At 35.6% G+C, this 20,992-nt stretch overlaps 1 protein-coding gene and 1 non-coding gene across 8 annotated transcripts in view; one reads left to right on the top strand and one right to left on the bottom strand.

Annotated features, from left to right (window-relative positions):
• The window catches only part of DLG2 (discs large MAGUK scaffold protein 2), a 1,831,272-nt gene that overhangs the window by 953,758 nt on the left and 856,522 nt on the right, over window positions 1-20,992 (bottom strand). The window lies entirely within an intron of this gene.
• LOC118713884 lies at window positions 13,825-13,931 on the top strand. The gene has a single exon (XR_004986430.1). It is a non-coding gene; the product is annotated as a U6 spliceosomal RNA (small nuclear RNA).

A 20,992-nucleotide genomic window follows, 5' to 3' on the forward strand; every position in this document is an offset into this window, starting at 1 on the left:
AGTGTTATTATACTATATGCAGTTTTCTTTGACTTGGTTTTCCCACTAAATATTATTTCAAAGATGCATCCCTGTCCATTCACTTGTATTACTGTATATTATTCCATTGTGTGAATATACCATAAATTATAATTACATCCTCTTAATGTCATACATTTGTGATTTTCCAACTTTTATATTTTTCTCTTTAGGAAAAAAGCTGCTACCGTCAATGAATATGTACAAGAGTTTCTCTAGGATATATAAGCAGGAGTGGAAGTACAAAGTTATAATGTTTAACTGTATAAGATAATGTTATTTTTCAAAAAAATGTTGTACCCTTCAGTAGTATATAGGAAACAACCTCAAAAGCATTTGCAGTGTCAGGCTTCCTAAATTTTTGCTCATATAATTGTTTATTATATAAAATGGGGCATAATTTAGATTCCTTTATTATTTGGTATTTTTTATATGTTTATTCATTTTTTTGCTTACTTTCCTTTTTGAAATGTCTCCCTATTATTGGTTGTTTTTATTTTTATCAACTTGTAACAGTTCTTTATATATTCTCAGTAAAACCCTTTGTTAACTATTTAAGTTGCAAATCCTCTTTCTCATTTGGGGACTTGAATTTTCTTTTTCTTTGTGCTATCTTTTGATATATAGAATTTAAAGAATTTGATGGAGTTTACCAATCTTTACATTCATGGTTTTGTGTTGATATTCTCTATTTTCTTCTAAAATGTTTAAAATTTTGCCCTTTTCATTTATGTATTTAACCAAACTTTTGTTAATTTTATGCCTAATGTGAGGTGGGGATCAATTTGATTTGTCCCTGTTCATTAATTTGTCTTTCTTTGTTCACTATTTATAATCAATCTTCCTTTCTTCAATGTTCTATATTACATTTCTATCATATATAAAGCTTTCATGTAGTTAACAACTGCTTATACCATGTTCCAGGTAATCTCTTCAGTGTTTTATAGTAATTTTAGTCATTAAATCCCAAAAATAACTTTATGAAGTAGGTACTATTTTCATTTCTTTTTAAATAATAAGAAAATAGAGGTATGGAGAGTGAATAACTTGGGTCTGAAACTGGCATCCTTACTTTTTGTTTTAAGGTCTTCTGTTTACTTAATTAGTCATGTGCTTCTAAAACCACACTATCTTCTTTTGAATCAGTTTCTTTTCTGGAGTATCTTTCTGTTTCTAAGCCTTTAATCTTGTATATATTTCATATGAGGCTGTCAAGCTTTTCAAAAATCCTTTTGGGGATTTTATGTAAATTGCACTGAATTTAGATAGGTCAATTTGGAAGGAATGATATCTTTATGAAATCTTTATATCCATGGCCATGGCATGCATTACATTTAAGCCTTGCATAATAAACTTAAATAAAGGTTAACATATATTACTTCCATGAAGGTTTTGTAAATACATTATTTGATTAACTCTTAAATACCTAATTTATGGCTTTACTTGTATTTTACGTAAAGGTAGTCTACCACACTACTAGAAATAGTAATTTTTTAACGACTTGACATAATTCAGAGGCATCTTATGATGCTAGATTTGTTAATTTCTTTCATAGATAGTTTTGCTTCCTATATGTTAAAGATATATATTAAATGTACACAGTTTAGAATATTATCCATGAAATAAGCATTTTATCATCATGGAATTATCTTCTTTGCCTCCAATAATTCATTTCAAAGTGAATTTTGTCTAATATTTGTATACTACCCAAGCTTTCTTTACTTAGCATTTGTAAAGCATATATATATATATATATATATATATATATATATATATATACACACACACACACATTTCCCTTGTTTATTTTAAAACTTTTTACATACTTATATATTAGGTGTGTGTCTTATCAAATGGCATATAAGGTGGATTTGTGTTATTTAAATGCTTATTTTTCTCTTTTAAATGGCAAATTTAATCTACACACTTTATGTGATTATTTGAAATTGTTTTCCCATGTTGTTTTGAGTTTCTGTCATGCTCTATTTTTATTTTGTATCCTTTATTATTTTTTGATTGATTATAATTTATTTTTCTTCTTTATATTTTATCAATCTACCTGTTTGACATCCATACACTATTTCTAATTTTTTAATAATTACATATTAAATTTTCCATATATCTATTACTTAAAATATAAACTTTACTAGTATCTTACCAATAACCTTTGCCCCATCACACACACACAGGCTCACATACATTTACAAGCAAAACAAAGAATCAAAATCCATTTATTACTAAGTTAATATAAGAATCTCACATTTGGCTTTCCACCTTCATGGAGTTTCAAGGATTATCAGTAAAATCAGGGACACAAATTGCTTTTTGTAAAGACATTTGAATCATTTTCTGTAGGATAACTTTGACCTCCCAGTGTCTTACTGTTCTCTGTTCCCTGTTCTAGTTCTAATCACTGTTATTCTACTGTAAGGCTGGAAAAAGTTATTCAGGTGATAGATTTTTGACTATTCAATTTGTCTATTTAATTCCCTTGCAGTCATTGTGGTTGGAACAGCAGAAGGAAGGTGAGTCACAGGGTAAGAAAATCATGAGTTTAGTTTCTTTGGCTTATGTGTTCTGGTTTTAACTGTCAGAGTCTTGCTGTCATTTATTATATTTATTTTTCTACCTTGTAGGTAATTTATGGACCAACCTCTGGTGAAAAGGAGGTTCCCAATACATATTTTATCTCATCACTATATCCTGATACCATGCTCCCTGAGCCAACATTTATATCACCTCCTGCAGAAGTCATTTTATATAAGACATTTAACAATGTATAAATCATAGTCTGGAAAATGACCAAAACGTGGGTACATTTTATTGAATTTACTGTTTACTTATTATTTACTTACTATTAAAACAGTACATCAAGACTCATGGTATGCATAGACTATTATTAAATGTTTTCCTCTCATGACACTTATGTTTTTCTTACAAATTATCATTTCAAAAACAAAATATTATATTTATTCTAGACAGAGATTTTAATAGATGTCCTGTATGGTCTTTAAAAATGCAGTTCTGGCATTTAAATGCCAACAGTGCATCTAATAGCTGACTTGCTCCAACCTCCAAACTTCCATGAGTGGGCAGGTTCATTCCTGGGTCAGATTCATTCCTGCAGTGTTTGGCAAAATACTCTTAGGATTTGGCTTCCACTCCTATGAGTCTAAAGAAGTCCATGAAAACCTAGTCTATTATGTTATCAAATCTTTGATCTTTAGCACTGTTCTACATGGTGAAAAATCAATTACCTTTGAGTAAGGAACTTGCGATTGCTTTCCTCTGGATTCCCATGTCATACTTTCCTCATCTGAACCATGGCAATCATTTCATAACTGGGCTTGGTTTCCAGTTACCCCCTTCATCTGTGTTCCAGGCTCTCCAAGCCTATTGCCATTCCCTGCTCATGTCTCACAACTCCACCTCTCCATTCAACTAACATTTACAGTACTGACTGCTTACTGTGTACCAAACACTGGGGATACAGAGCATACAGAGATGCAATTTCATCCCCAATTCATGCTGTTCCCCTGCCTAGAATAACTCTCTAGCAATTCTCAATAATCCTCAAAAAGCCACTCAGTGTCCCTTTCTTTTTGTGGCCTTTCCTAACCATATCATTTTGAGAAGAACTCATCTTCTATACTCCTAGTATTTTGATGTTGGTAGCAAGATAATTTGACCACTATGTTTTCATTACTACTTTTTCTTTTTCTCTAATTCCAAACATATAACCATGCTGTATTCTTTGCATCTGGATTCTGACAAGTCTGGTGGCAGAATCATCACAGTCTAAAGGCTCTGATGTCCTATGAAAGAACTATTCCAAATGTCCTGGCTTTGGAGAAAAAAGTGAAGACATTATGGTTTGAAGATGGAAGATAAAGAAGAGAGAGTGTCTTTGAAATCCTGGGAAATAGGTGGGGAAAACTGCAGGAGTTTGAGAAGAACATAGAAATCTATAAGTATGGAGAGAAGGAAACCTACAGAAGAAGGTTTGACTGTAGATCAGCCAAGTCTTGAAGAGCGAGATCTCAGTTTCACCATTGATTTCCATGCCTCACATGTGCCAAGGAAGCAAGAAGACATGAGGCATGAAAAAACCATGGGAGCTGAAGCAGTACATTATGGATTAATGGAAACCACTATACAGTGTTGACCACACACCCAATAGGCTCAGTCTTATGAAAAGTCAGTCCTGTGAATGTCCTCAAAATTTTTCCTACTCCTGAGAGAAGGACAATTCTCCTAGAAGAGTTAGAAGTCATGAATTCTTCTACATAGTATTGAGGGCTAATAGTAGGAAAGGAAGTAAAAGAATATGATATTTAATGCACACCTAATTTTGTATATTGAGATTCTTACCAATTAAACAGTTTTCATTGTTTGATTGGTAAGAATGGCCATCAGGGAAGGGCAGTTGGGAGGGACCAGGCCTGAAAGGGAGGGCAATTAGGGGTGACCAGGCTGGCAGAGGAGCTAAGTTGGGGGCGACCAGGAAGGGCAGTTGGGGGGAACCCAGGCCTGCAGGGGTAAGCAGTTGGGGGTGACCAGGCCTGCAGGGGAGGGCAGTTAGGGGCAAACAGGCTTTCAGGGGAGCAGTTAGGCATCAATCCGGCTGGCAGGGGAGTGGTTAGGGGGTGATCAGGCTGGTAAGCAGAAGCAGTTAGGGGAAATCAGGAAGGCAGGCAGGCAAGCAGTTGGGAGCCAGCAGTCCTGGATTGTGAGAGGGATCACAGATTGGAGAGGGTGCAAGCTGGACTGAGGGACACATCCCCCCGTGCACAAATTTCATGCACTGGGCCTCTAGTTAATTCTATAATCACTTCCCTCCCCCTAAATTCTGAACTCTCTAAGGACAGGAATGGTAGCTTAATTATTCTGTCACCTCAGGCCATGACATAGGCTTTGTACACCATAAGCACTCAGTAATGTTTATCAAAGAAATATCAAAATGGGCAAATGTGCATGGAAATGAACTGTAAGGACAGAATTCATTTAAAAATCACATATCTTATAATACATTTCCTTTGTGGTATGTCTCTATAGCTTCAGACAGATATTAGCCAAATCCAGCAGGGTTTTCTAATTGTAGCATTTGATTTTTCACATATCCTTAATATGCTCTTCCAAAAATACGGGCATGCAGTTTAGAAATGTTCACCTCTGAACATTACCAGGGAAAATGTGATGTGGCAACGTGCAAAAGCAGTCCTTTTTGCCGCATCGGAAGGGCAATGGTGAGCATGTGGGTTTGCATTTGCATTTGCAGTCGCACATAATAATCACTGCAGAGCAAATAGTAATTAGTGTGTAATGAACAGTATCCAATTGGGATCAGCTTCCAAATTTACCATCGAAATGTGGTGACGGCAGAAAATTTGCCATGATTATTGCTGCCCTGCAAGCCCCGAGAGATCCCATTCTTCTCCAAAATCTTAAGATACTCAGCACATTCCTTTCTCTGTGTTCTCAAGCTGTCATTTTCGCTTGGCAACTCCCCCTCACCCCCCAATTAGATAAGCTCTGAGGTTAGGAGAGGCACCTTGAACTTTTCAGCATTTCCGACAGCATAGGCCTTCGTGCTTTGGAATAAAATAAGCAGGCACTCAGTCAACACATGCTGATTAACGATCTGACAGTATCCAGAATAACAACAGTTAAAATGACATCTTGTAAATATTTGCTTTGAATTTTGTGGGGATGGGAGGTGATGGCATGTAGGGGATGAACAGGAATAAAGATCTAATTCCAAACTCTGATCTAAGCCAACAGCAAAGTACCGTATTTTAACATTAAAGGCATTCATCACCTTTTCGAGGCTGTTGCATCCCTTCAATATATGCCGCTGCCATTCCCTGCCTATCCCTGGAACTGTCCAGCTGTGAATAATGCCGCAGCTCTTCTCTAATAGAGCACACAATCAATCTTTTGGGAGGGGAGGATATACATTGATTAGCCAAATAATCTCAGAGTTTGAAGCCTAGAATTGGGTGATCAGAACACAGAGACGATTAAGGCAAGAGCCTGCTCCTGAGGAGTACAAAGTAAGAAGTCACTGAGGTGACAAATAAAAGATGCAAATTGGATCATGCCACCCTGTGTCAAACACCGAGACACTTCCTCATTTCTTGCACATTGAAGTTGGCCATTTATTCATGCCATGCAAAACTCTCCAGAATAAAGGCCTCATCTCCATCTTCAATGATATCTTTCACCCCTACCTCCATCCTAACAGCAGATGCTGCAATTACCCTAACAACCATGCTCCATGCTTTTCTCATGATGGCCACCCCACACACAACCTACAATGACTGACCTTCCCCAAATAGCGCTCTTGCCTGCCTAACAAATGCCTACCTCATAAAGAAATTTCCTTACAAAACTTCTCTGACCTACCTCAGTTCCCGAGTAGAACTGACTATGATTTTGTGTGTACACGGTATCCTATAAGATTTTTTTAGGTGAAAAATGCTACACTTTGTATCTGTATCGCATGCATATTTGTCTTTTTCTATTATACCATACTGTTCATCAAGGAAAAGATCAAGACTTATTTGCTTTTTATCCTCAGCACTTAGTATTTGGGATGAATGAGAGAATGGACTAACAGCCTGAGGCAATGGGCAATGGTTCTCATCTGTAGCTGCTCTAAGAAATACCTGGGAAGGGATGATACATCCCTATTCCGAAGTTGCATCCAGAATCAATTAAATCAGAGTCTCTGGGGAGTGCGGTGGTACATCTACACAATGGAAAATTAGGGACACTAATATTCCATTAATAATATAATGGCAGCAATAATTTTAAAGTTCATCAGGTTCTACCTGGTTTGGCTCAGTGGATAGAGCATCAACCTGTGGACTGAAGGGTCCCAGGTTTGATTTCAGTCAAGGGCGCATGCCCAGGTTGTGGGCTTGGTCCCCAGTGGGAGGTGTGAGGAAGGCAGCCAATCAGTGATTCTCTCTCATCATTGATGTTTCTATCTCTCCCTCTCCTTTTTTCTCTAAAATCAATATTTTTATTTAAAAAAAAAATAAAGCTCATCATTAGATTACAAAATGTAGTCAATATTGAAATCCATAGACTTAAGGGTTCAGTGCAGTAATCTTTCTGAGTATGGTTTAAGGTATGTGAACTAGGTATAAGCCATAATTCACTGGTTAAATTAAGCAGTGAGAAAGAGGAAGGAATAAGTATAGACCAATAGAAGGCTAATCTTTTGAGATTGTGCCTACAGCTGATTAAGTTATGAAACAGCCCTTTGGTGGCATTAGCATATTAAAGGACTAACCAATCATACAACAAAGAACCCTGTTGTTTAATGTTTTTGAAACTTATTTGACTTGAAAACACTATTTCTTCCCCATCTAACACTTATTAACTTTCCAAAGAGATGACAATACAGACTTTTTTTTCTTTTGAGAATTAGGTGATAATGGGAGTACAAGTACTGAAGTAGCTTGAAAGAGGAGGTAGGGGAAAGAGGAGTTGAGTGAAGATTTGTATACTTTTATTTATTTACTTTTAATATTTATTGTTGAAAGTACTTTACCCCCCCCCCCCACTGGCTACTTCCAGCCCACCCCTGTCTCCCACTCACACCCCAAGTCTTCACCACCCTATTGTCCACCAAGGGTTATGCATATATGCATACAAATGCATTGGTTGATCTCTTCCTATCCACCCACCTTCCCCTGCCTTCCGATACTTCTCCATTTTGTTCCTCAGTGTACGTTGTTCATTAGATTCCACATATGAGTGCGGTCACATGATACTTATCTCTGACTAGATTATTTTGCTTAGCATAATGCTCTCCAGGTCCATCCATGCTGCCGCAAATGGTAACATTTTTTTTCATTTTTACAGCTGTCTAATATTCCATTGTGTAGATGTACCATCATTTTTTAAACCACTCATCTGCTGATGGGCACTTAGGCTATTGCCAAATCTTAGCTATTGTAAACTGTGCTGCTATGAACATAGGGGAGCATATATCCTTTCTGATTGGTGTTTCTGATTTCTTAGGATATATTCCTAGAAGTGAGATCACTGGGTCAAATGGAAGCTCAATTTTTAATTTTTCGAGGAAACTCCATACTGTTTTCCACAGAGGTGTACTAATCTACATTCCCACCAGCAGTGTACAAGGGTTCCCTTTTCTCCACATCCTTGCCAACATTTGTTGTTTCTTGATTATAGCCATTCTGACAGATGTGAGGTGGTACCTCATTATCATTTTGATTTGCATCTCTCTGCTGATCAGTGACTTTGAGCATTTTTTTCATATGTCTCTTGGCTTCTATAAGTCCACTTTAGAGAAGTGTCTATTAAGGTCCTTTGCCTATTTTTAAATTGGTTTATTTGTCTTCCTTTTGTTAAATTGTATGAGTTCCCTATATATTTTGGAGGTTAATCTCTTATTGCATGTGTCATTGGCAAATATGTTCTCTTATACAGTGGGCTCTCTTGTTATTTTGTTGATGGTTTCAGATTTTTATACCTTTAGAAAAGAAAAAACAGTCACATTTGCAAAACAAAAGGAAGAAGGCACTAGAGGGGGAGAAACTGAACATGACATAATATTTATGTAGCATCTTCCATGTGCTTAGCCTCTGTACTATGGGAACACACAAAGAGAGGTAACAGCCATTTGGGGTACCAGCAAAGACCTCACCCAAGAAGTGACATTTGAATTAGTTTTTCAAAGACCAGTGAAGAGTTTCCCAGGAAGAAAAAATAGACAACGCGAGACATAAGAAAGCACGAGAAAAGGGCATGGAAGTGCAAAGTAGTAGAAAAAAGGAAAGTGTGGCTAGAATATGGGTGGGACTGATAGGCAATGAAGCTGGACAATTAGACTAGCCATGTATAAGATATGTGACATGCACGACAAAGGTTGGGATTTATGAGGTATAAAAGAAGGAATGAAGTGTTATATTTGTCTTATAGAAAAGTCGCTTGACAGCAGTATGAGTGAAGGACTGGAAGTGGAGAGACCTGCCACAGACAGACCAGTTTGGAGCCTTCTGCAATGATGGGACTCTTGCAGGTTTCCATGGATACAACTAGGCATAGGGAATTATTTAGTAACACAGCATGGAACAGCACGTGATCTTTAATGAAACATCCTACCTTAGAACTCTTGGGCATGTTTCCAAAATATAAACTCAGCATTTAAATCAACTGCTGCAATGATAGCTCTTTGGAACCATGGAAATGGCCCTTCATGCAAAAGTAGATCACAAAATGTAGGTCATTCAAAAAACTCACAGCAGCACTGTGGAAAATTGCAATTTAAAATGATATCCATGTCAGATTTATTTACCGGTATTTTTTTTTTTTTTTGGTTCTTATTCTTTTCTTAAAATGTAGCTACAACCAAAAGAATTCTATTTCTGGGCTTTGATTTTGAAATGCCCCCAATTGCAGCTTTTTAAAAAAATATATATTTTATTGATTTTTTACAGAGAGGAAGGGAGAGAGATAGAGAGCTAGAAATGTCGATAATAGAGAAAAATCAACCAGCTGCCTCTTGCACACCCCATACCTCTTGCACACCCCCTACCTCTTACACACCCCCTACCGGGGATGTGCCAGCAACCAATGTACATGCCCTTGACCGGAATTGAACCTGGGACCTTTCAGTCACAGACCAACGCTCTACCACTGAGCCAAACTGGTTTCGGCCCCAATTGCATCTTAACGAACAGCTTACACATTGTCAGAGCTACCTCATGAAGAGGTTAAGCCCTCTGTAGAAAGAGAACTTGCTCTCTGCTTATTTGAATGAAATGAACATGCAAGAAGCTGAGCCTGGTCATGCCCAGGGCAGTTGGAAAGCTACCCAGACACTCGCAGTTTTCTGAATGCCACGGACCTATTCTGCAAAGAAGAAACACTATTTGGGTCTCAGTTCAAGGTGGTAATGACTCGACAGGTTATTCCTGTTTTAATTCTCCCTGAAGTAATATCAAGCTTTGTTCAGATTAGCTGATGAAATATTAATATGGTTTCTTTAATTATAAATAAGAGCACAAAAGAAGTGGTATAAATGCTCCAAATGCTACTGACACACTGACTCTCTTATGCTTATGGAGTTTAGAGTCTAATTGGGAAAATGTACATTTGAGCATTAAATATAAGGAAGGACGCTGAGAGGGGGTTGTACAGCAGCCCCCTTATCCATGTGGCATACTCTTCACTCCCAGTGGATTCCTGAAACCATGGATAGTCTCAATTCCTATATATACTATGTTTTTTCATCTATGCATATACTTTACAGCTTCTCTTTGGCATAACTAATTGCCAGCAACACTATTCTTGTTCTTTGGGGCCATTATTAAGTAAATAAAGTTACTTCAGTACAAGTACTGAGATATCAAAACAGTCAAGAACTGAGAAGGCTACTAAATGACTAATGTGTAGGTACATATGCAGCATGAATATGATAGACAAAGGGATAATTGACATCCTGGCCAGGCAAAGTGGAACATTGCTTGATTTCATCCCACTACTAAGAATGGCAAGCAGTTTAAAATGTAAGTTCCTTATTCTGGAACGTTTCATTTAATATTTTCAGAACATGATTGACCCTGGGTTATTAAAACTATAGAAAGCAAAATTGTGAACAAGAGGTATTACTGCATTTATCTTTCTTATAACCCCTATTACTATTAGACAAGCATCCTTTGTTCCCTCTGAAAAGCTGATACTGATTTCAAAGAACTGTCTACAAATTCTGGAGTCCAAAAATTATATCAAAATGTCTTTCTTTTTCATAAGAACAATGAGGTGGGTGGTGATGGAAGGATGTGTCCTACTCTCTGGGTTTGGTATGAATTTATTTGTAAAGTGCAGATACTTTTCAAAAGGAAGCCTGGACGATATGATGATGGCAGTCATGAGCCATTAGAGCAATAATCAGTTACTATGGTGTAAATAAATAAAACCTATCTCTAAGTCCTTGAATTTTGAACTTTATAATGCATGGGTTAGGCTGACACCATCTGAGCCCATTTACCAATTATAGCATCAGTAAAATTGAGCAAGAACGCATGTGCCTCCTGATGAGAGGCAACAGAAAGTACCCAGCACTGCCTATAAAGTATTTCTGCCAATTAAAGTCATCTAATCAGGCTTCTATCCCTAATTAGCAAATTACAAAAAAAAGGGGGGGATAGGAAAAATGGAACAAAATAAATGATACCACAAGAATAGTGGTAGATACAGAGTATGAGAAATTCTCCAGGAATTTCCTAGCTTCTTGACTATGTACAGGATAATAAAAAGAATATAAACAAGAGGAGAAACTGGTAGATTAAGAGATATTTAACATAGAAGCATGGAACAGACACAGAGGGGAGCAAGAAGAAATTAACCAAAGAACTGATATATGCATTGTTCATAGACACAGACAATGGTGAGGTGAAGGTATTGGAGGTTGGAGGATGGGCAGGTATGGAGTGAAGGGGGTCAATTCAGGGGGGGATAGTTATAATACTTTCAACAATGAAGATTTTTAAAAAAGAGATATTTAAGATCATATCCACCACATATAATATGTAGACCTTGATTGGATCCTAATTAGAATAAACAAATTATATAAAAGACGGGTTTTTTTGTTGTTGTTGGTAATCATTCTGTAATATACATGTTTATCAGATCATCATGTTATACAGCTTAGACTTATAAAATGTTAGCTGTAAATTATATTTCAAATCTGGAGAGGGAAAAGTGCTGTAAAGGATATTAGATCAACTGCTATATTAGAATATGGGGTGATAGATTAGACGAAATAATTGCATCAACTTAAATTTCTGAAGTTGAGAACTGTATTATAGTTATGTGAGAGAATACCCTTAACCTTAGGGAAAAACAGTTTTAAGACATTTGGGAAATACTAAACATGGACTAAATATTAAATATTATTTATGAATCATTGTTTATTTGACTTAGCTTGATAATTCTCTTTTGGTTATATTAAAACTAGAGGCCTGGTGCATGAATTTCAGCATGGGTGGGGTCCCTCTGGGTGACCTACAGGGATCAGGCTGAAATCTGCTCTCCGACATTCCCCGAGGTCCCAGATTGTGAGAGGGCACAGGCCAGGCTAAGGGACCCCACTGGTGCATGATTGGGCTGGGATGATACCCTGGAAGAGCTCCAGGATGTGTCTGGCCTATACCACTTAGTCCAGATTAGCCAGACCCCAGAAGCAAGCTAATCTACCAGTTGAAGCATCTGCCCCCTGGTGGTCAGTGAACGTCATAGCGATTAGTCAACCAGCTAATTGTCTGCCCACTGGTGGTCAGTGCATGTCATTGCAAGCAGTTGAACACCCTTAGCATATCATTACCATATTATGCTTTGAATTGTTGTTCAGTTGTTCTGCCATTCAGTCTATTTGCATATTACCCTTTTATAATATAGGATGATCCTTTTTTAAAAAATATTTTTATTGATTTCAGAGAGGAAGGGAGACAGAAGAGAAAGATAGAAACATCAATGATGAGAGAGAATCATTGATTGGCTGCCTCCTGCACACCCACCACTGGAGATTGAGCCTGCAATCCAGGCAGTGCTCTTGATTGGAATCAAACTTGAGACCCTTCAATCCATAAACTGATGCTCTATCCACTGAGCCAAATCAGCTAGGGCATTTCTTTTAGAAAATCCTTATATTTTAGAAAAACATGCTGGACTATTTATGGGTAAAAATCATATGATTTAAATTATTTAATCAAACAGATTTTTAAATAAATGGAAAAGCCAGAAGAGATGAAAGAAAAATGTAAAAATAGGGTTGATTTTTCTAGTCTGTCTACTTTGGCGTTATATTTGAAGTATCTATAATACACATTTTCAAAGAACACTTGCCCTTGGTGATGAGAGGTATGCCTGATTCTCATATTCCAAGATCATAGAAAACAGTTGACTATAAATATGAAGACTTCACAATTTCAAAAAGCTGAGAGATTAAAAAACATGTTGATACATGGAACACAAGACCAGTCTCAACAAATGGTGTAAAATGAAAAACTAAAATAAAATATGAGGTTTTGGAGACTTGCTTTTAATGGAGTGTGATAATGGGGTGAGAGAGCCTTCTGAGAGATGAAAATAATAGTAATGTAAAGTACCTAATGTTTGTATCAGATAACTCAAAAGTTTTTTAGTACAAAACCTATTTCATATTTTTGTGCATTTTATCTTAAGTTTTAAAATTATTTTATCCACAGCCAAAGCTACAAACATGCATATTAGAAATAGCAAAATTCTTGAGAAAGTGAGAGTGGGTGGTATTCCAAGCACAAGTGGACAGGATCATGAGAAAATATGTTTTCAGTGTAATGAAAGAAAAGCATATTGTTGGCAACGAGGCAAGGGAATTAGTGGAATTAATGGGAGAAGATGTGAAAGTTCAAAGTTCTAAGTTTTACTTCTTAGTGAAGAATGGAGCTAGATCTTTGACTTAGAGTAAAGGAAGTAATTATTGTAATTTAAGATGAAATTAGGTAGAACAAGAATGAATTCATGAATGTATAAATAGATAGTGAGAAAGTGATGAAAGATAGTAGACTGGAATCTCTGGATGTGTTGATGCAATTAATAAATTGTGGGAATGGGTCATTTGAGAAAATAAGCCAGAAACAGATTGTGACAGTAGCACAATCATATGCTTGAAATCACAATTTCAGAACAGATGCAATTTTTCATGATGACAAATACAGGTGTTATCATGAAAGTGGGTGACTAATGTGGAATTGAGGAAAAGATCACTTAAGAGGTAGATGTCAAGTGCTTGCTTCAGTAGCACATATACTAAAATTGGAATGATTCAGAGAAGATTAGCATGGTCCCTGCACAAGAATGACATGCAAATTCATGATGCATTCCATATTGTTCATCTTCTTAGATCACAATGGCATAATATTATAAGTGAACTACAATAAAAACAATCAAAAAAGTTCAAATACTTGGAGGCTAAATAGCATGTTATTAAACAATGATTGGATTACCAAAGAGATCAAAGAAGAAATAAAAAAACATCCTGGAAACAAATGACAATGAAAACACAATCAATCCAAAATCTATGGAACATGGTGAAAGTAGTCCTGAGAGGGAAGTTCATAGCATTACAGGCCTACCTGAAAAACAAACAAACAAACAAACAAATAAAAACTGGTAATAAATTATCTAACTCTACAACTTAATTAGAAAGAGAACAACAAGAAAAGCCCAGAGTGAGCAGAGGGAAAGAAATAATAAAGATCAGAGTAGAAATAAATGACCTAGAGGCAAAAAAAAATTTTTTAAATTAAAAAAATAAAAATCAATAAAACCAATGCTGGTTCTTTAAAAGGATAAATAAGATTGATTAACTTCTAGCCAGGCTCATCAAGAAGCAAGGAGAAAGGACTCAAATAAAATCATAAATGAGAGAGGCAAATTAACAACAGACCCCACAGAAATACAAAGGATTGTAAAAATTATATTATGAACACCTCTATTTCAACAAACTGATCAACCTAGAAAAATGGACATATTGCTAGAAAAATACTACCTTCCAAAACTCAATCAAGAAGAGTAAAATATCTGAATAGGCCCATAACTCTTGAAGAAGTTGAAGAAATAATAAAAAAACTTCTACCAAATAAAATACCTGGTCCAGATGGCTTCACAGGGGAGTTTTACCAAACATTCAAAGAACAACTAAAACCTATCCTCTTCAGACTATTCCAAAAAATTCAAGGGGAAGGAACACTTCCAAGCTCTTTCTATGAAGCTAGCATTATCCTAATCCCACAACCAGATAAAGATACTACAAAGAAAAAGAATTATAGGCCAATATCTCTGATGAATATAATGCTAAAATAATCATCAAAATTCTACCAAATTGGATCCAGCATTACATTAGAAAGATCATTCACCATGACCAAGTGGGATTTATTCTGGGGATGCAAGGATGGTACAGTATTCGCAAATCAAAGAACATAATACATCACATAAATAAATTTAGAGATAAAAATCACATAAGCATATCGATTAATGCAGAAAAAGCATTTGACAAAATTCAACACCCTTTCTTAATAAAATCTCTTAGCAAAGTGGGAATAGAGGGATCATAACTCAACATAATAAAAGCCTTATATGACAAACCTATAACCAACAGCATACTCCATAGGCAAAAACTAAAACCATTTCCCATAAGAATAGGAGCAAGATAGGGATGCCCACTTTTACTGATCCTGTCTGACATAGCACTGTAAGTGCTAGCCATAGTGATTAGACAAAAAGGAGAACTAAATGGCATCCAAATTGGAAAAGAAGAAGTAAAACTGTAATTATTTGCAGATGACATGATATTATACATAGAAAACCTTATAGAATCCATTAAAAAGCTAGATTTAATAAATGAATTTAGCAAATAGCAAGATACAAAATCAACACGCAGAAATCTATGGCTTATTTATACACTAATAATGAACTCACAGAAAGAGAAACAACAAAAACAATCCCATTTACCATTGCACTAAAAAATAAAAAATAAAAAATAAAAAAAAAAAGATATGGAATAAACTTAACTAAGGAGGGAGAAAAAACCTGTATTCGGAAAATTTCAGACATTGAGAAAAGAGATAGAGGAAGACATAAATAAATTGAAGAATTATCAACTGTGTTCATGGATTGGTAATATCAACATCATTAAAATGACCATACTACCCAAAGCAATCTATAGATTTAATGTAATCCCCATTAAAATACCAATGGCATATTTCACAGACCTAAAACAAACTTTCCAAAAATTCATATGAAATAAATAAAAGATCCCATATAGTCTCAGCAATCTTGAGAAAGAAGAAAAAAGTTGGAGGGATAACAATACCAGGTATCAAGATACATTACAAAGCCACTGTTCTCAAAACTGCCTGGTACTGGCACAGGAACAGACATATAGACCAATGAAACAGAACAGGGAACCCACAAATAGACACAAGTCATTATACTTAATCAATATTTGACAAAGGAGGCAAGAGCCTACAATGGAGTCACAACAGTCTCTTCAATAAATGGTGTTGTAAAAATTGGATAGATAAAAAAAAAAAAAAAAATGAAACTAGACCATCAACTTACACCGTACACAAAAATGAACTCAAAATGGATAAAGGACTTAAATGTAAGATGAGGAACCATAAAATTCTTGGAAGAAACCTTAGGCAGCCAAATATAAGACATATGTCATAGCAATATCTTTACCGATACACCTTCTAGGACAATGGAAACTCAGGAGAAAATAAACAATGGGATTACATCAAAATAAAAAGCTTTTGTGAAACAAAAGAAACCATCAACAAAACAATAAGAAAGCCCACTACATGGGAGAACATATTTGCCAATGTTATATCCAATAAGGGCCTAATCTCCAAAATTTATAGGGAACTCACACAACTTAACAAATGGAAGATAAACAATCCAATCAAAAAATGGGCAAAGGACCAAAATAGACACTTTTAAAAAGTGGACATACAGAAGGCCAAGAGACAGGGGGAAACATGCTTAAAGTCACTAATCATCTGAGAGATGCAAATCAAAACAATTATGAGGTACCATGTCACACCTGTCAGAATGGCTATCACCAACAAATCAATAAACAACAAGTGCTGGAGAGGATGTGGAAAAAAAGGAATCTTTGTGCACTACAGGTGGGAATGCAGACTGGTTCAGCCACTGTGGGAGACAGTATGGACAAGTAAAGAATCTAGAGATTTTATTTATTTATTTTTTTATTGATTTTTTACAGAGAGGAAGGGAGAGAGATAGAGAGTTATAAACATTGATGAGAGAGAGTCATCGATCAGCTGCCTCTTGCACACCACCTACTGGGGATATGCCCGCAACCAAGGTACATGTCCTTGACTGGAATCGAACCCGGGACCCTTCAGTCCCCAAGCCGACGCTCTATCCATTGAGCCAAACCGGTCTTCAAGAATCTAAATTTAAAAATGGAACTCATATTTGACCTAGTAATCTCACTTCTAGGAATATATCTCAAGAAATCAGAAACACCAATCAGAAAGGATATCTGCACACCAATGTTCATAGCAGCACAATTTATAATAGCTAAGAGTTGGAAACAGCCTAAGTGGCTATCAGCAGATGAGTGGATTAAAAACAGTGGTGCATCTACACAATGGAATACAACACTGCCATAAAAAAGAACTCTTCCCATTCGCAACACAATGGAATGGACCTGAAGAGCATTATGCTAAGTGAAATAAGCCAGTAGGAGAAAGATAAAGATCACATGATCTCACTCATTTGTGAAATATAATGAACAAACTGATGAACAAAAATAGAGCTAGAGGAAACCAATTTAGAATATAATAGAAGTAATCCTGTTATTTGCATATTTTTAATATTTCCTGCAACTTTTGTGATATTATGCTACCCTGTTTCCTCAAAAATAAGACAGTGTCTTATATTAATTTTTGCTCCCAAAGATGCACTAGGTGTTATTTTCAGGGGATGTCTTATTTTTCCATGAAGAAGAATACAGTACACATTTATTATTAAATGAAAATAAAGGAAATTTATTACCCGTATACGATACAGTAGTACGGTAGTTGTCAACACAAACCAGACAAACTGTGAATCCTACAGTATCAAGAATTTACTCATTTATTCAATGACAATCATGTCATCATCTTCTGGGACATCATCATAACAATCCAATTCCTGAATTTCCTGGTGAATTTCTTGTGACTCCATTTGTTTCAGAATCAGTGTACCAAATCTCTCATGTTTAGCCTGGGGGAGGGGGGGGCTTATTTTCAGGGGATGCCTTATATTTCACTCAGAAGGAAACCTGTAAGTAGGTCTTATTTTCAGAAAAACACGGTATGTTAGTACAGTTTTAGTAATATTATTATAATTAAAATATTTTTCTTGAAATATTAGTCCATTGCATTTAATACTATTATATTTAAAATCACTACCCTTGAAATATTGTTTATTGCACCTAACATTATTATATTTAAAATTGTTTTTCTTGAATTATGAATCTTTATTGAATGTAAATGGCTAATTATTTTATATCTATAATTTATAATACAATAGTTCTACTTATTAGGCAATAGATTTACTTTGTATATTGAAAAAAGAAAGAAAGAAATTTCTGCCTATTTAAAAAAAAAGGGTAAATTTAAGAGCAAAATAAATAGTAGTTAATAACAGTTTAAAAGAAATAAAGAACTATGAGTCCATATTACTATAAATAAATGCATGAATAAATAAAAAATTTGATGAAAAAAAAGAACAATAAAGAATCTAAAAGAAATGCAGATGTAAAGAAACTGAGGGTCTACAGTACTGAAAAGTTTGTCAATGTGGATATTTAAATCACCAAGGAGCAATGAAGTGAGAAAGAAGATTGTGACAAAAAAACTAAGATTTAAATAAACATGTTTGTGGGGGTGGCGTAAGGGTATGGGCTACCAGAGAATTTTAAAAGAATTCATCACATTACTCCACATAAATCTCCAAGAGGCAAATTCATATAGAACCTTTTCAGAAATTATTTGAACAGAGAATATCTTTTGCTTTTGGAAGGGTGCTAGAATGATTGAGGAAAACTAGTGTTTTCCAAGATGTAGGTAGAAAATAATAAATTGCACCAAAAGACAATTTAGTGGGTTATATAGTCATCCTTTTAATAAATAAAATATTAGTCCAGAAAAGGCTAGAATATATAGTGGTGATCAAATAAATAATGGACCACCATTTGCAAAATGGTGATCCAGATTCACCTAATTTGGGACAGTCAATGAGCCATGTTTTACTAGAGACTATAAAAACTGCCTCACAGGTCAGCACCTAAATGTGATGTTCCCTTCTTCCTCTGCTTCCATGCTGTGGGCTCACCTAGGTAGAGAAGGCTTTCTCCAGGTTCTTGGACCATTCTCTGTTTTCTTGCTATTGTGGTTTCTGTCTATGCAGAACTGATGAAGGAATGGCCCTGTGGGTACAGCCAGCTGGGTCTCATTCTTTCTATTTTAGATGCTTTATACCTGAATTTGAGTGGCACATTTAGACATCTTAGTTTCATAAAGGAAAGAGTGGGATGCCTACCTTTATACTTTTAGGCTGAAGACATACTGATGTCTCATTTTTTTATCAGAGCGGTGCATTGGTAAAAATGCACTGAAGAATTAGTCTTCAGTTATGGAGCGGTACTCTGAAACCAGTGGATTTTCCATGCCTCATGTATAGATTCCCTTGTCAGAAACCTCAGGAGAAGGAGGGTGAGGGAAAGGACAAGGAAGGGCAATTCTGAGTCCCTGGCCATCATACCATCAGGAGGAAAATAAATTTCAACCTAAACCTTAAGTATTCATTATTAATTTGTAATTATAGTTGTTTATCCCCTATTCTCTCAATGATTTTGGGAAATTGTTATTTTCTTCAGATTACTAAATTCAGGATTATTGAAGTTAAGTAACATGCTCTATAGCACAAGCTGGTGGTAAGGCCACAACTAAAACAAACACCTTATTAATTATTTTGTAAAACCCATTGTTCAGGGGCAGAATAAGGGGATTTATTGTATATAAATATAATAGCAAATGTTTAATATTTTGAGAAAAATAATAAATCAGAACTTTTAATTATCTTTATTCCTAGCCTAGTCTAGCATGCTTGGGTGTTTCTCAAGTAACACAAATGCTCAAAGAATAGCTTAACAGCAGGTAAAATTTCTGATCATAAAGAATCTTAATATTTGACTGTTTAAAATCTGGCCTTTGTTCACTTCATTGTGTCTGCATTATGTGAAGAAAGGTAGTGACTCAGCTATGCTGAAGCTATCTCTGCTCTGGTATTTTATGGAGATTACACCCAGGTAATCAGCATGTATTATTAAGCAAAGATAAGAGGAATGGTGTTTGGCATTGAAGTGTTATTCTAGAAACCGCAGTGACGCATTTGCCCCTGAAATAATTATTTTGAAAAAAAGAAAAAGAGAAAGAGGAAATTGCCCTTTAATACTGACACATTTTCCTGGTTGTATAGTCATCAAGAAAAATGCCCACAGACAGTGCTTTTGAGAAAAAAATTGGTACAAGTCTTCCGGAAAGAAATACAATGTGACTATTTATGGCTTGAGAGCTTTAAAAATGGACCTAACCTTTAATCCAACTGTTATTTCATATCCAATCATTTATTCTAAGTAAATAATCAGAACACAAGACAGACAATTTTGTATAAGGGTGTATGAGAGCATTATTTAAGATAGTAAAAAAGAGGAAATTACATATTTAACAAGAAATGACAAGATTTGGTATTTCTGCAGATTTGAATCCTAATTAACCATTCAAATATTTTTTTAAAATATATACTTTTATTGATTTTTTACAGAGAGGAAGGGAGAGGGAGAGAGAGTTAGAAACAACAATGAGAGAGAAATATCAATCAGCTGCCTCTTGCACACTCCCTACTGGGGATGTGCCCGCAACCAAGGTACATGCCCTTGACCGGAATCGAACCTGGGACCCTTCAGTCCACAGACCGACGCTCTATCCACTGAGCCAAACCGGTTTTGGCAACCATTCAAATATTTTTAAAGGGAGTATTTGGTCAGTCATGGTGATATTAAAAGCAAACAAGAAAGTATGCCTAAATTTTGACAATGTTAATATAAGTAAACACAAAACAATATATTTTGGTTTTTACTCATTGTATTTTCCAAATTCTTCTCAAGGTGTATATTTGACTATAGTTAGAATGTTGGGAAAACAGATTGTTCATTAATACTCTTTAAAGTCCAGGGTAGAAAACATACTGGAGTAGATATTAGAAAGCCTTAATCCAATATCACTTTACTAGATGTATCGGTTAATAATGCAGATTTTTTTCAATAGATGGAGTTATTAGTAGTATGTTCATGTTTGTGACTGTGGACGAAAAGGGG

Source organism: Pipistrellus kuhlii, unplaced genomic scaffold (assembly GCF_014108245.1).
Source record: "Pipistrellus kuhlii isolate mPipKuh1 unplaced genomic scaffold, mPipKuh1.p scaffold_m20_p_9, whole genome shotgun sequence".
Lineage (NCBI taxonomy): Eukaryota > Metazoa > Chordata > Mammalia > Chiroptera > Vespertilionidae > Pipistrellus > Pipistrellus kuhlii.